Source organism: Trachypithecus francoisi, unplaced genomic scaffold, assembly GCF_009764315.1.
Source record: "Trachypithecus francoisi isolate TF-2019V2 unplaced genomic scaffold, Tfra_2.0 Lachesis_group14, whole genome shotgun sequence".
NCBI classification, from domain to species: domain Eukaryota; kingdom Metazoa; phylum Chordata; class Mammalia; order Primates; family Cercopithecidae; genus Trachypithecus; species Trachypithecus francoisi.
In genome coordinates, this window is record NW_022681459.1 from 56,711,262 (window position 1) to 56,720,983 (window position 9,722).

The 9,722-nt window shown below is 50.2% G+C and overlaps 1 protein-coding gene across 12 annotated transcripts in view; it reads right to left on the reverse strand.

Moving 5' to 3' along the window:
- FAM118A (family with sequence similarity 118 member A) overlaps positions 1-9,399 on the reverse strand; it is a 32,884-nt gene extending 23,485 nt beyond the window's left edge. For 2 of the 12 annotated variants that reach the window (XM_033233619.1, XM_033233617.1), the window contains exon 1: positions 723-1,294. The gene's annotated coding sequence lies outside the window, so the exon portion shown is untranslated. Of the gene's footprint in view, positions 1-457; positions 658-722; positions 1,295-9,044 lie in introns of those variants that run through there. The other 10 variants (XM_033233618.1, XM_033233615.1, XM_033233616.1 and 7 more) reach the window with 6 other exon arrangements.
- Positions 9,400-9,722: the final 323 nt, after the last annotated feature.

The following is a 9,722-nucleotide window of genomic DNA, read 5'->3' on the forward strand; positions in this document are numbered from 1 at the left end:
AGACCATCCTGGCTAACATGGTGAAACTCCGTCTCTACTAAAAAATACAAAAAACTAGCCGGGCGAGGTGGCGGGTGCCTGTAGTCCCAGCTACTTGGGAGTCTGAGGTGACAGAATGGCGTGAACCCGGGAGGCAGCGGAGCTTGCAGTGAGCTGAGATCTGGCCACTACACTCCAGCCCAGGCAACACAGCGAGACTCCGTCTCAAAAAAAAAAAAAAAAAAAAAAAAAAAGAACTTTCAAAATCTACCTCTAGTTCTTTCAACTACTGTTCAACTGCTTTTGATTCTCCATATATATGCGATTATGGTTACAAATTCAAAACCTAAATATTGCATTTACACATCTTCAAAAACAGTATGAACAAATTAAACTTTTGCAGGCTATATTTAACTCCGAAATTAAGTGATTTCAAAGTTTCCCAAAAGAACAAGGTATCACTATTCCTAACACTTACGTAACAGGCCACAGCTTGCACTCCTGGGTGGTTTGTGGCTGGCTTAAGTGCTCAAAACCTCTTTCTCAGCCTGAACTGCAAGTCTGGTACTGGCTCCTCAGACAGTATTTCAAACAGAACCACACAGAGTTCAACCTCAATAGGCAGATGGGAAGTACCCAATTATATAAAAACTCAACACAGTAACTCTGCAACCTGAACTGCACAGTTGCCCATATTTAGACATTTACAGTTCATTATCACACTACATGTTTAAAGACATTACCTCATTTCCTGTTTTACAGCAGCATAAACATCAGAGTCAAATCTCACAATAACCTAGAAATAATCCTAAATCTCCCCCTTGTTTTTAAACCAAAATCCAAGTAAGGTGATCTCCAAAGCAATCAGCACCAGGTCCTCGAAGTTTCAGCAGGACAGCAAGCTCCAGCATTCTGCTCCCATCCAGACACTATCTAAGCCAATCAGATCCCAGACAACAGTAACAAAACCCTTTGGAGGCCTTTCAGACGCTGCATCTCTTGGTTTCCTTGGTGACTATGTCGTCAGCACGGTTTGCAGGCCCAGAGCCAAGTCATCATAGCAACCCTTCTCTGTTTTCAAGGGCCTATCAGCATTGCTGAAAGCAAAATCTGGCCCCAGCAGAGATTCTTATAAGCAGTTCCTGTCTTTTTTAATCCAAAGCCAAAGTCTTACCAGGATGCTGTCTGCTTAGAACTTGAGATCACTAGCATTTTATAAACTAGCACAGAGTAGCTAGAAACAGTCATATTCTGCAATCCCTGTAATCCAGCACTACGTAAATGTTCATCAAACCGAGTTCAATGCAAAATATAAGCTACCAAAATCGAACTTGTTATTTACAGGTAGTAAAACAAAGCACCTCACGACCCTACTGTGGGAGGATGTTAATGGCCCCGCCCCTCTCATGCCTGCTGGCAGCCACACCCTTCTACAGCCCCTCACAGACTCCAGGCTTAGCCACGTGACTTTTGGGCCACTGAGATATCAGCAAATGGGATAATGGGAAGCAAGTACAAGTCTGACACACCCTTTACCACAGAGCCTGTCCCAGTGGAACTCTGCCCTGCCACTTGGTGGGCAGCCGAGAGGTACCATCCACCGACACAAAAGCAAGGTTGCCTTGGACCACAACTGCATGAGTGACCCCAGCGAGCCTGGCAGAAGAACCTGCTGGGCCGGGACCTGGGCCTGGGCCTGGCGCTGAGCTAGCAAATAGGCTGTGGCTGTCTAAACCCTGGTGGGACAGGGAGAAGCCCAGAGTGCCAAGGAAAACAGAGCAGATAGACGAACGAACCAACATCACGAGGGTCTGTGGGGAGAGGAGAATGTGTGTCAAGAACTATAACGATTAAAAGTGGCATTAACAAAAAAACCTTAAATTACTCGCTTTCCATTATAAGCTATATTTTCACTTAAGTACAACCATCAACTGGAAGTGTCAAGACTGTGGGATCCTCAAAAGTATCCTTTAAGAAAACTCTTTTTTTTTTTTTTTTTTGAGACGGAGTTTCGCTCTTGTTGTCCAGGCTAGAGTGCAATGGCACAATCTCAGCTCACTGCAACCTCCACCTCCCAGGTTCAAGCAATTCTCCAGCCTCAGCCTTCCAAGTAGCTGGGAGTACAGGCATGTGCCACCATGCCTGGATAAGTTTGTGGTTTTTTAGTAGAGACAGGTTTCACCATGTTGGTCAGAGGCTGGTCTCGAACTCCTGACCTCAAGAGATCCACCTACCTCAGCCTCCCAAAGTGCTAGGATTACAGGTGTGAGCCACTGTGCCCGACTCTCTTAATTTCTTTCTATAAACAGATGATCACATGGGCTTTGAGCAGTTTCAAAAAGCACGAAGATAAAGCGTGTTCAAGCAGCATCTGATTACAATTAAGCAAGAGGGACTCAGAGTAAACATATGCTCAAACTACATCCATCTCACACAGGAGTAAGTGGTATCACGTTTATTCGGCAAAGTTTGCGAATGCTGACCTCTAACTCACCTGTAGTCAACCCACAGAGTGATAATAAAACGAACCTAGAATTTGCAAAGAAAGTCAGACAAGGTCACTGTGACTACAAATGAGTTGATTTATGTTGGGCCCTTAGAGCAAAGCCCAGCAACACAGTAGGCTATTAGTACCAATATTACTACTGCCACTGTTACAAAAGTGCCTCACACTAAGAAACCATTTATAAATGTGCTACTGACAGGAGACAAGAGGCTTGGAAATACTAAATTTAATCTGTGTAGCCAGGGTGGATTCTAAGGACTGGACTGTCCTTAAAGGAGGCCAGAATCTATCCACTGTATTCTGACTATACCAAGACAGGTCTGGAAGATGGGGAGCCTTCAAGCAAGCCCTTCCCAGCATGACCCTCAGCATGAGAGATGACTGCATGCCATGGAAGCTCAATGGCCAGACCCTGCTCATTAATATCCTCCTCTCCCTTCATTCTAGATACGATTCCCACAAACTTCCTTTTTCACAGCAATCAGGTCTCCCATGTAGGCTTGGGAGAGGAGAAGAGTGTGGCAGCAGCAATCACTGAGCAAGGCTGGGTGTAGGGGCTCACACCTGTAATCCCAGCACTTTGGGAGGCCAAAGCGGCCGAATCACCTGAAGTCAGGAGTTCCAGACCAGCCTGGTCAACATGGTGAAACTGTGTCTCTAATAAAAATACAAAACTTAGCCAGGTGTGGTGGTGCACACCTGTAATCCCAGCTACTCTGGAGGCTAACACAGGAGAATCGCTTGAACCCGGAAGGCAGAGGTTGCAGTGAGCCACGATCGTGCCACTGCACTCCACACTGGGCAACAGAGCAAGACTCCATCTCAAAAAAAAAAAAATCACCGAGCAACTGAGCAACAGTCTTCAAGCACATGTGGCAGTCATATTTCCAACCACAAATGAATCATCTCCGACCTAGCTGACAGGTGAGTGTGATTAGCATGATTAGGTTCACCTGCACTGGAAACAAGGCACAAATGGGCAAAAAATTAAGCTTCTGGAACTGCAAAGGAGAGGCTTAGTCTTGAAACCACAACAACTCCACCTGAAGCAGCATTAGGACTCAGGTGGAGAAAACACAGGACCTGGAGACAAGGAAACGCCCCCCTTTCCCCAGCCAGGTAGACCCCTCTCAACCTGTTTCCCCGTCTCCTAAATGGGGATTCCAACATGCACAGGACCGACTGGACTGCTGCAGACTTGCAAGGGAGACACATACCTGAAAGGTGCTCAGTAAAGCGCACAATCTGTTACTCAACTGCCTCACGCCAGCACCACTTTTCCAAGGCAGTCACCACAACTACTTTCAATGTAATCATGGTTCTGGTAAACCTTAATTTCAGCCATTACTAATAATAAGGGATCTTCAGGATGAGTTATTGTCTTCAATTTACAGAAAATACGAACCCTTAATTTGAACGCACTCCACTTAACAAATCACTTTTTATTCCGTTGAACTTAACGGGAAAAATGTCTTATTTTGTAACGATGGAAATAAGTTAGTTGGATTCCTGAAACCAGTCCCACCAAACAGAGCTGCTTGGACATACACATCCAAACCAGGAAAACAGCAAAACCCACCACTAGAAAAACAATCTAATTCAAATTTAGTTTAATTTGGTCACAAATTAATTCAAAGAGCAACATTAATTACTGCCACTTTTTCAGCCCTTAATAGAGATTCAAGGGAAAATGCTAAGCGTTTGAACGCACTATCTCAGTTAACCCTCTCAATAACCCAATGAGGTGGTGACTATGACCCACAACCTGGCCAAGGCCGACACCGAACCCTTCCAACAGGCCAGCCTCAAGTTTTGTGCTACATCTTCTTGCGCCTTCCCTCCTAACATCAGTGCAGCTTGACATGGCAAACAAATATACCTGATATTTTACACGGAACTCTGCCATCCACTAAAACATTCAACGTTTTACATACAGTTTGCCCACCAGACAGGACACATTAACTCAAATAAACGTGTTACTTAACAAGCCAATGTTAAAACATGCCAAGACAGAGGCCAGGGGCTTATGGACCCACCTGCCTTTACCCCACCTCGAGAGGATACATAAGACGTGTTCTAGAAGGTAAACCTTCAACAAAATTTAAAATGACAGAATTTCAGAGCGGGCAGGATCTTAAAGGTTACATGAAACCAAATGCCCTAATTTTTCAGAAGTGAAAATTGAGACTGAGAGGCAGTGACTTCGTCAACTTCCCCCACGGGACTGGGAACAAGCTATAGAGTAACTCCTGGCTCGTGTCCCATATTCTTCCCACTGGCCTGGGCATTGTCTGGTCCACTGTGACCCCAACACTTTAAGGCACTCATTTCTACCTCTTTACCACCAAATCGTTACAAATAAGGCACAGAGCTTTGTTTTCTATCGTTTTTTGTTCCCCGGAAATGCTGAAAGAAAGAGTTGCCATTAGGCAGACAGAAGAGGCAGCAGGCAGAGCAGCCTCAGGAAAAAGACCAGCTCCTGGACAGTGTGCTTATCACCCAACTGTCCCTGTCAGCTTGGCGGGGTGGGAACAGGTAAGGAGGGCCAATGCCACCGACGGAGGAACATAGGGTGTTCCTCAGAGTGATAACACAATGAACCTAGAATTTGCAAAGAACGTCAGACAAGGTCACTGTGGAGGAACAATGCCACCACTCAAGAGAAGGGCATTTTCCTGACAAGGAGACGCTGCAGGCTCCTTGAGGGAAGGAGGCAGGACATAGGAGCAAGAGCCTGGCCAACAAATCAGTACTGGCTGAAATCCTTACTACCTGGGCAAGGACTCATTCCTGAGACTATTTACCTTTTCTACAAAGAAAAGAATATCTTATACCTCCTAAGGTATAAAGCTGGAAGCTTTAAATGGAATAAAAGAACAAAGCCCGGAACGGTGTACTTCCTACTGCACCCTAGATGTGTGCCGGGGAATGAGGCCTAGATTTAATTAAAATTAAATAAAGCTAATTAAATAAAATTAAATAAAACAGCTCCATCACGAGTCATATTTTCGGTGGTCGGTAGCCACAAGCAGCCAGTGAATACTGGACAGCAGTCATCACATCTGGGTTACCACAGGAAGTTCCACTGTGCAGTTATCCCAGAGTCTCTCTCTCCCTCACCTAAGTCGAGACTTCAACAAACAATTCCTGTAGATTTTTCTTCCTAATCTGTTTAATCCATACCGTCTGCCGCAGTCTTAAAAGCCCTCACAAGCTGGCTGGGCACGGTGGCTCACGCCTGTAATCCCACACTTTGGGAGGCCGAGGCGAGTGGATCACCTGAGGTCAGGAGTTTGAGACCAGCCTGGCCAACATAGTGAAACCCCGTCTCTACTAAAAATACAAAAAATTAGCTGGGCAAGGTGACGGGCACCTGTAATCCCAGCTACTTGGGAGGCTGAGGCAGGAGAATTCCTTGAATCTGGCAGGCAGAGGTTGCAGTGAGCCGAGACTGCACCATTGCACTCCAGCCCTGGCAACAAGAGCGAAACTCCATCTCAAAAAAAAAAAAAAAAAAGGCCCTCAGGACATGTCTAACACTGAAAAGCATCTGCTTCCAGTTCCAGACCCTCTAGCCCTCTAGTCCCACATAGTTTGCCAGAGGGAAATTTCTGACACGTCTGAACTTGTCTCCCCTCCAACAGCTTTCCATTTTGTTGAAATCTCTATTGGGTCTTCATCCTGTTTCCTGTCTTACTACTCCTAGAATCCTTGGAATCTCCAAAGTGCTGTCATTTTGTATGCTAATGAGCTGACTGACGCAGACAGGCCCTGGGTAGCTTCAGAAGGGTGCTTATCACCAGAAAGACCAAGGCAGGATTAGATCCTTGGAACTTTCAGCCCCACCCACTAACCCGGGGAAGAGGGGGCTAAAGATTTTGTTGATCACCAAAGACCAATGGTTTAATTAAGCATGCCTACATGCTTAAGAAGTCTCCATAAAAGGCCCAAAAGGGTCGGGTTCTGAGAACTTCCTGAGAGAGAAATACAAACGTGGGGGTTTTTGGAGGATGGTACGACCCGGGGAGGGTATGAAAGCTCCGCACAGCATCCCCCACGCCTCACCCTCTTCATCTTCTCATCTGTGTCCTTTGCAATATCTTTTATAACAAACCAGTAAACACAAGTGTTTGTGAGCTGCTCTACAGCAATTTTTTTTTTTTTTTTTTTTTTGAGACAAAGTCTTGCTCTATCTCCCAGGCTGGAGTGCAGTGTCACAATCTCAGCTCACTGCAACCTCAGCCTTCCGGGTTCAAGGGATTCTCGTGCCTCAGCCTCCTGAGTAGCTGGGATTACAGGTGCACACCACCATGTCCAGCTAATTTTTTGTATTTTTAGTAGAGATGGGGTTCTGCCATGTTGGCCAGGCTGGTCTTGAACTCCTGACCTCAGGTGATCCACCCACCTCAGCCTCCCAAAGTGCTAGGATTACAGGCATGAGCCACCGCGACTGGCAAATTAATCAAACCTAAGGAAGGGTCGTGGGAACCCCAACTTGAAGCTGATGGAGCAGAAGTTCCAGAGGCCTAGGCTTGTGACTGGTGTCCAAAGTGGTGGAGGGCAGTCTTGGGGACTGAGCCCTTAACTTGTGGGATTTGATGCTATCTCCAGGTAGACAGTGTCAGAACTGAATTGGAAGATACTCGGCGTCTCTTGCACAAACGATTGTCCGCTTGGTGGTAGGGAGAAACCTCTCTCCACATTTGGTCACAGAAGACAACTCTGTTGATTGTTGTTGAGTGAGAGAATAGAAAAAGCACGTTGGGTGTTTTTTCCACACACAGGTTCTCTTCAGGACCCCTAGCCCAGCATGGGGCACCCACCTCTGAGGCTCAACCTCTGCTCACCCTGCCCCACGGCATCCTGTGTGGTCCTTAGTCTATGGTGATGCACACAGTCACCCTGAAGCACTAAGGCCCTATGGTAATAGGACAAAAACCTCACTTAAAAGTTCAGTCCCCAGGCTCAGACAGGAAAGAGCAGGAACCAGTCTTCTGCGCCTGGGCTTTCAGAAGCTTAGCTCTGTTCCAGGAAGCCACAGTCCCCCACGACCACCGCCTTGGTCCAGGTCACCCCCATCTCTCATAGGGTCTTGCTTCCTCCAAAAAAGTCTCCCCACCACAGCCATATGGATCTTTGAAAAACACACCAACTCCCGCCCCTCTCCTCCCGAAGCCCTGTCCCCCACTCCCTTGAAGTACCAAACCCTCCACTCAGCTTAAACTGGGCATGCTTTGGTCCTGACTGGCTCTCAGAATCACATCCTCTTGTCACTCCCACCTCAAACCCAGCACTCTGCGAAAGTGCCAGCTTCTCCCGTTCCAGGTCTCTACCGAGACACTTCCCTCACTTCTCCCCCCGACCACCTCCCACCTTCCTTCAGCTCAGCTGGATCATTTCTCAGGACAATGGCAGGTGCAGTCGTTCAAGAAAGGGCCAAGGGCACGGTGGGCCTCCGGGTGCAAAGCTGGGTTCTCTGCAGTTAGCATTCACTCCCACGCCACCTTCATTAGGTGCGCTCCAGCCACACCTCCCGCCTTCCAACACTGTGTGCTGTGGCAGCCTCTCTGCCTTTTGACATACTGGCTGTCCCCTGGAACTTTGCCTGGAACGACCCTGGCAAACTTCTCTAGCTCAGCCTTCCCAGAGTCCCATGCCCACCCAGATGGGCTCCCTGCCAGCGGCGACACAGCTTCCTCCAGGTAAAACCGACCTACTTGTCCTATGCCCCGGGGTCCCTAGGCCCTGACAGCAGGGACCGTGTCATCCCTATTTCCAGTGTCAATTCCTGAAGCCTATCAGGCATTCAAAAAAAAAAAAAAGTTCCTTCAATGAAAACATTAAGAGGAGGAAATAACCTAAAAGCGTCCCCATGTGCCCTAACTCGCTCCCTCCCCGGTTCGGCCGCCCTCGGCCACTTCAGGTCTCCTGATCTATAGACTGTCCTGTGCGGCCACCTGAGTCTCAGCAGAGCATTGAAAGTTAAACCCGGCCCTGCACCTGTAGGCGCGGGGACCGCAGCTTAGGAGGTGGTCGTCGGGCGCGCTGTTACCATCTTAAGTTATCACCAGCCCTGGGAACACTTCCACCCACGCCCCGCAAGTCCAGGGACCTCAAGTTGGAGAAACGTAGCCCTGAGATCAGGTCGGAGAGGGAGCCTCAGAGTGGGCGGCACGGGGGCCCGAGGTCTAGCGGGGCTAAGGACACTGGGACCCACGGCTCCCCCCAGGGAGGTGCCCCGGGCCTGGGGGCTTCTGAGGAGGCTGCTGGAAGCAAGTCTCAAGGGAACCTTGAGAGTTTCCGGAACCAACAGTTCTCAGGGCCCACTAGCGGCCGGGGTCCTCGGGGGGTCTCGGAGTTCAGAGAAAATCTTGGGAGTTTCGGAGTTCGCGGGCTTGGAGGGGCAGGCGGATCCTGAGGGGGTCTCGGGGACAAGGACTCCAGGGGAAGAGCTGAGAGGGAGTCTTGGGGGTGGCCCCGGGGCCGAGGCGGATCCTGAGGATCTCGGGGTCCCAAGGGGCTCCGGATGCAGGGGCCGCGGCCCGCCCCGCCCCCTCACCTGCGGCGCCTCCGAGACGCTGGTCCCAGCTCGCGCTCCCGCTTCTTCACCTCCGCAGCCGGCTACGCCTCCGGGGTCTCTCGGCGGCCGCGCGCCCCTCACGCTGGGCAGGGCAAGAGGATGGTTCTCGGGGAGGGGACTGCGCGGGCACGCGGGCTAGAACTGAGAGCCAGAGCCAGAGCCAGAACCGGAGTCGGAGCCCGAGCGGACGCCACGCCGCCTCCAGGCGCCCCTCCGCATTAGCCGGCAGCGGCGCCGCCGCAAAGCCTTCCCCCGCGCGCCCGCCCCCGCCGCGTGAACGTTCCGTCCCGAAACCAACGGCCAAGCTGTTGCCGGAGGCCCCTCCCCGGGAGAGGGCGGAGCCAGGACACGCGCCCTGCCCCGCCGGCAGAGCCACTGGCACCGCCCACCTGGGTGGCCACGGTCCCGCCTACCAGGGAGGCCACGCCCCCGGGGTCTCCAGCGCAGGCGCAATCGGGTGCGCAGGGGAGCGCTTGGGCTGGGAGTCGGCGTCCCAGCCACACCTGGCCCGGTGAGCCGCGCGTCGCGTTTCCTTATCTACAGAGTGGGGGCGGGAGCACTTTGCAGGGACGTGGTGAGCATCAAGTGCGATCGGAAGCTCTCCTTTGCAGCTGCATCCTGCACCACACTTAGGCACAGTTTCTGTCCCCAACCCAA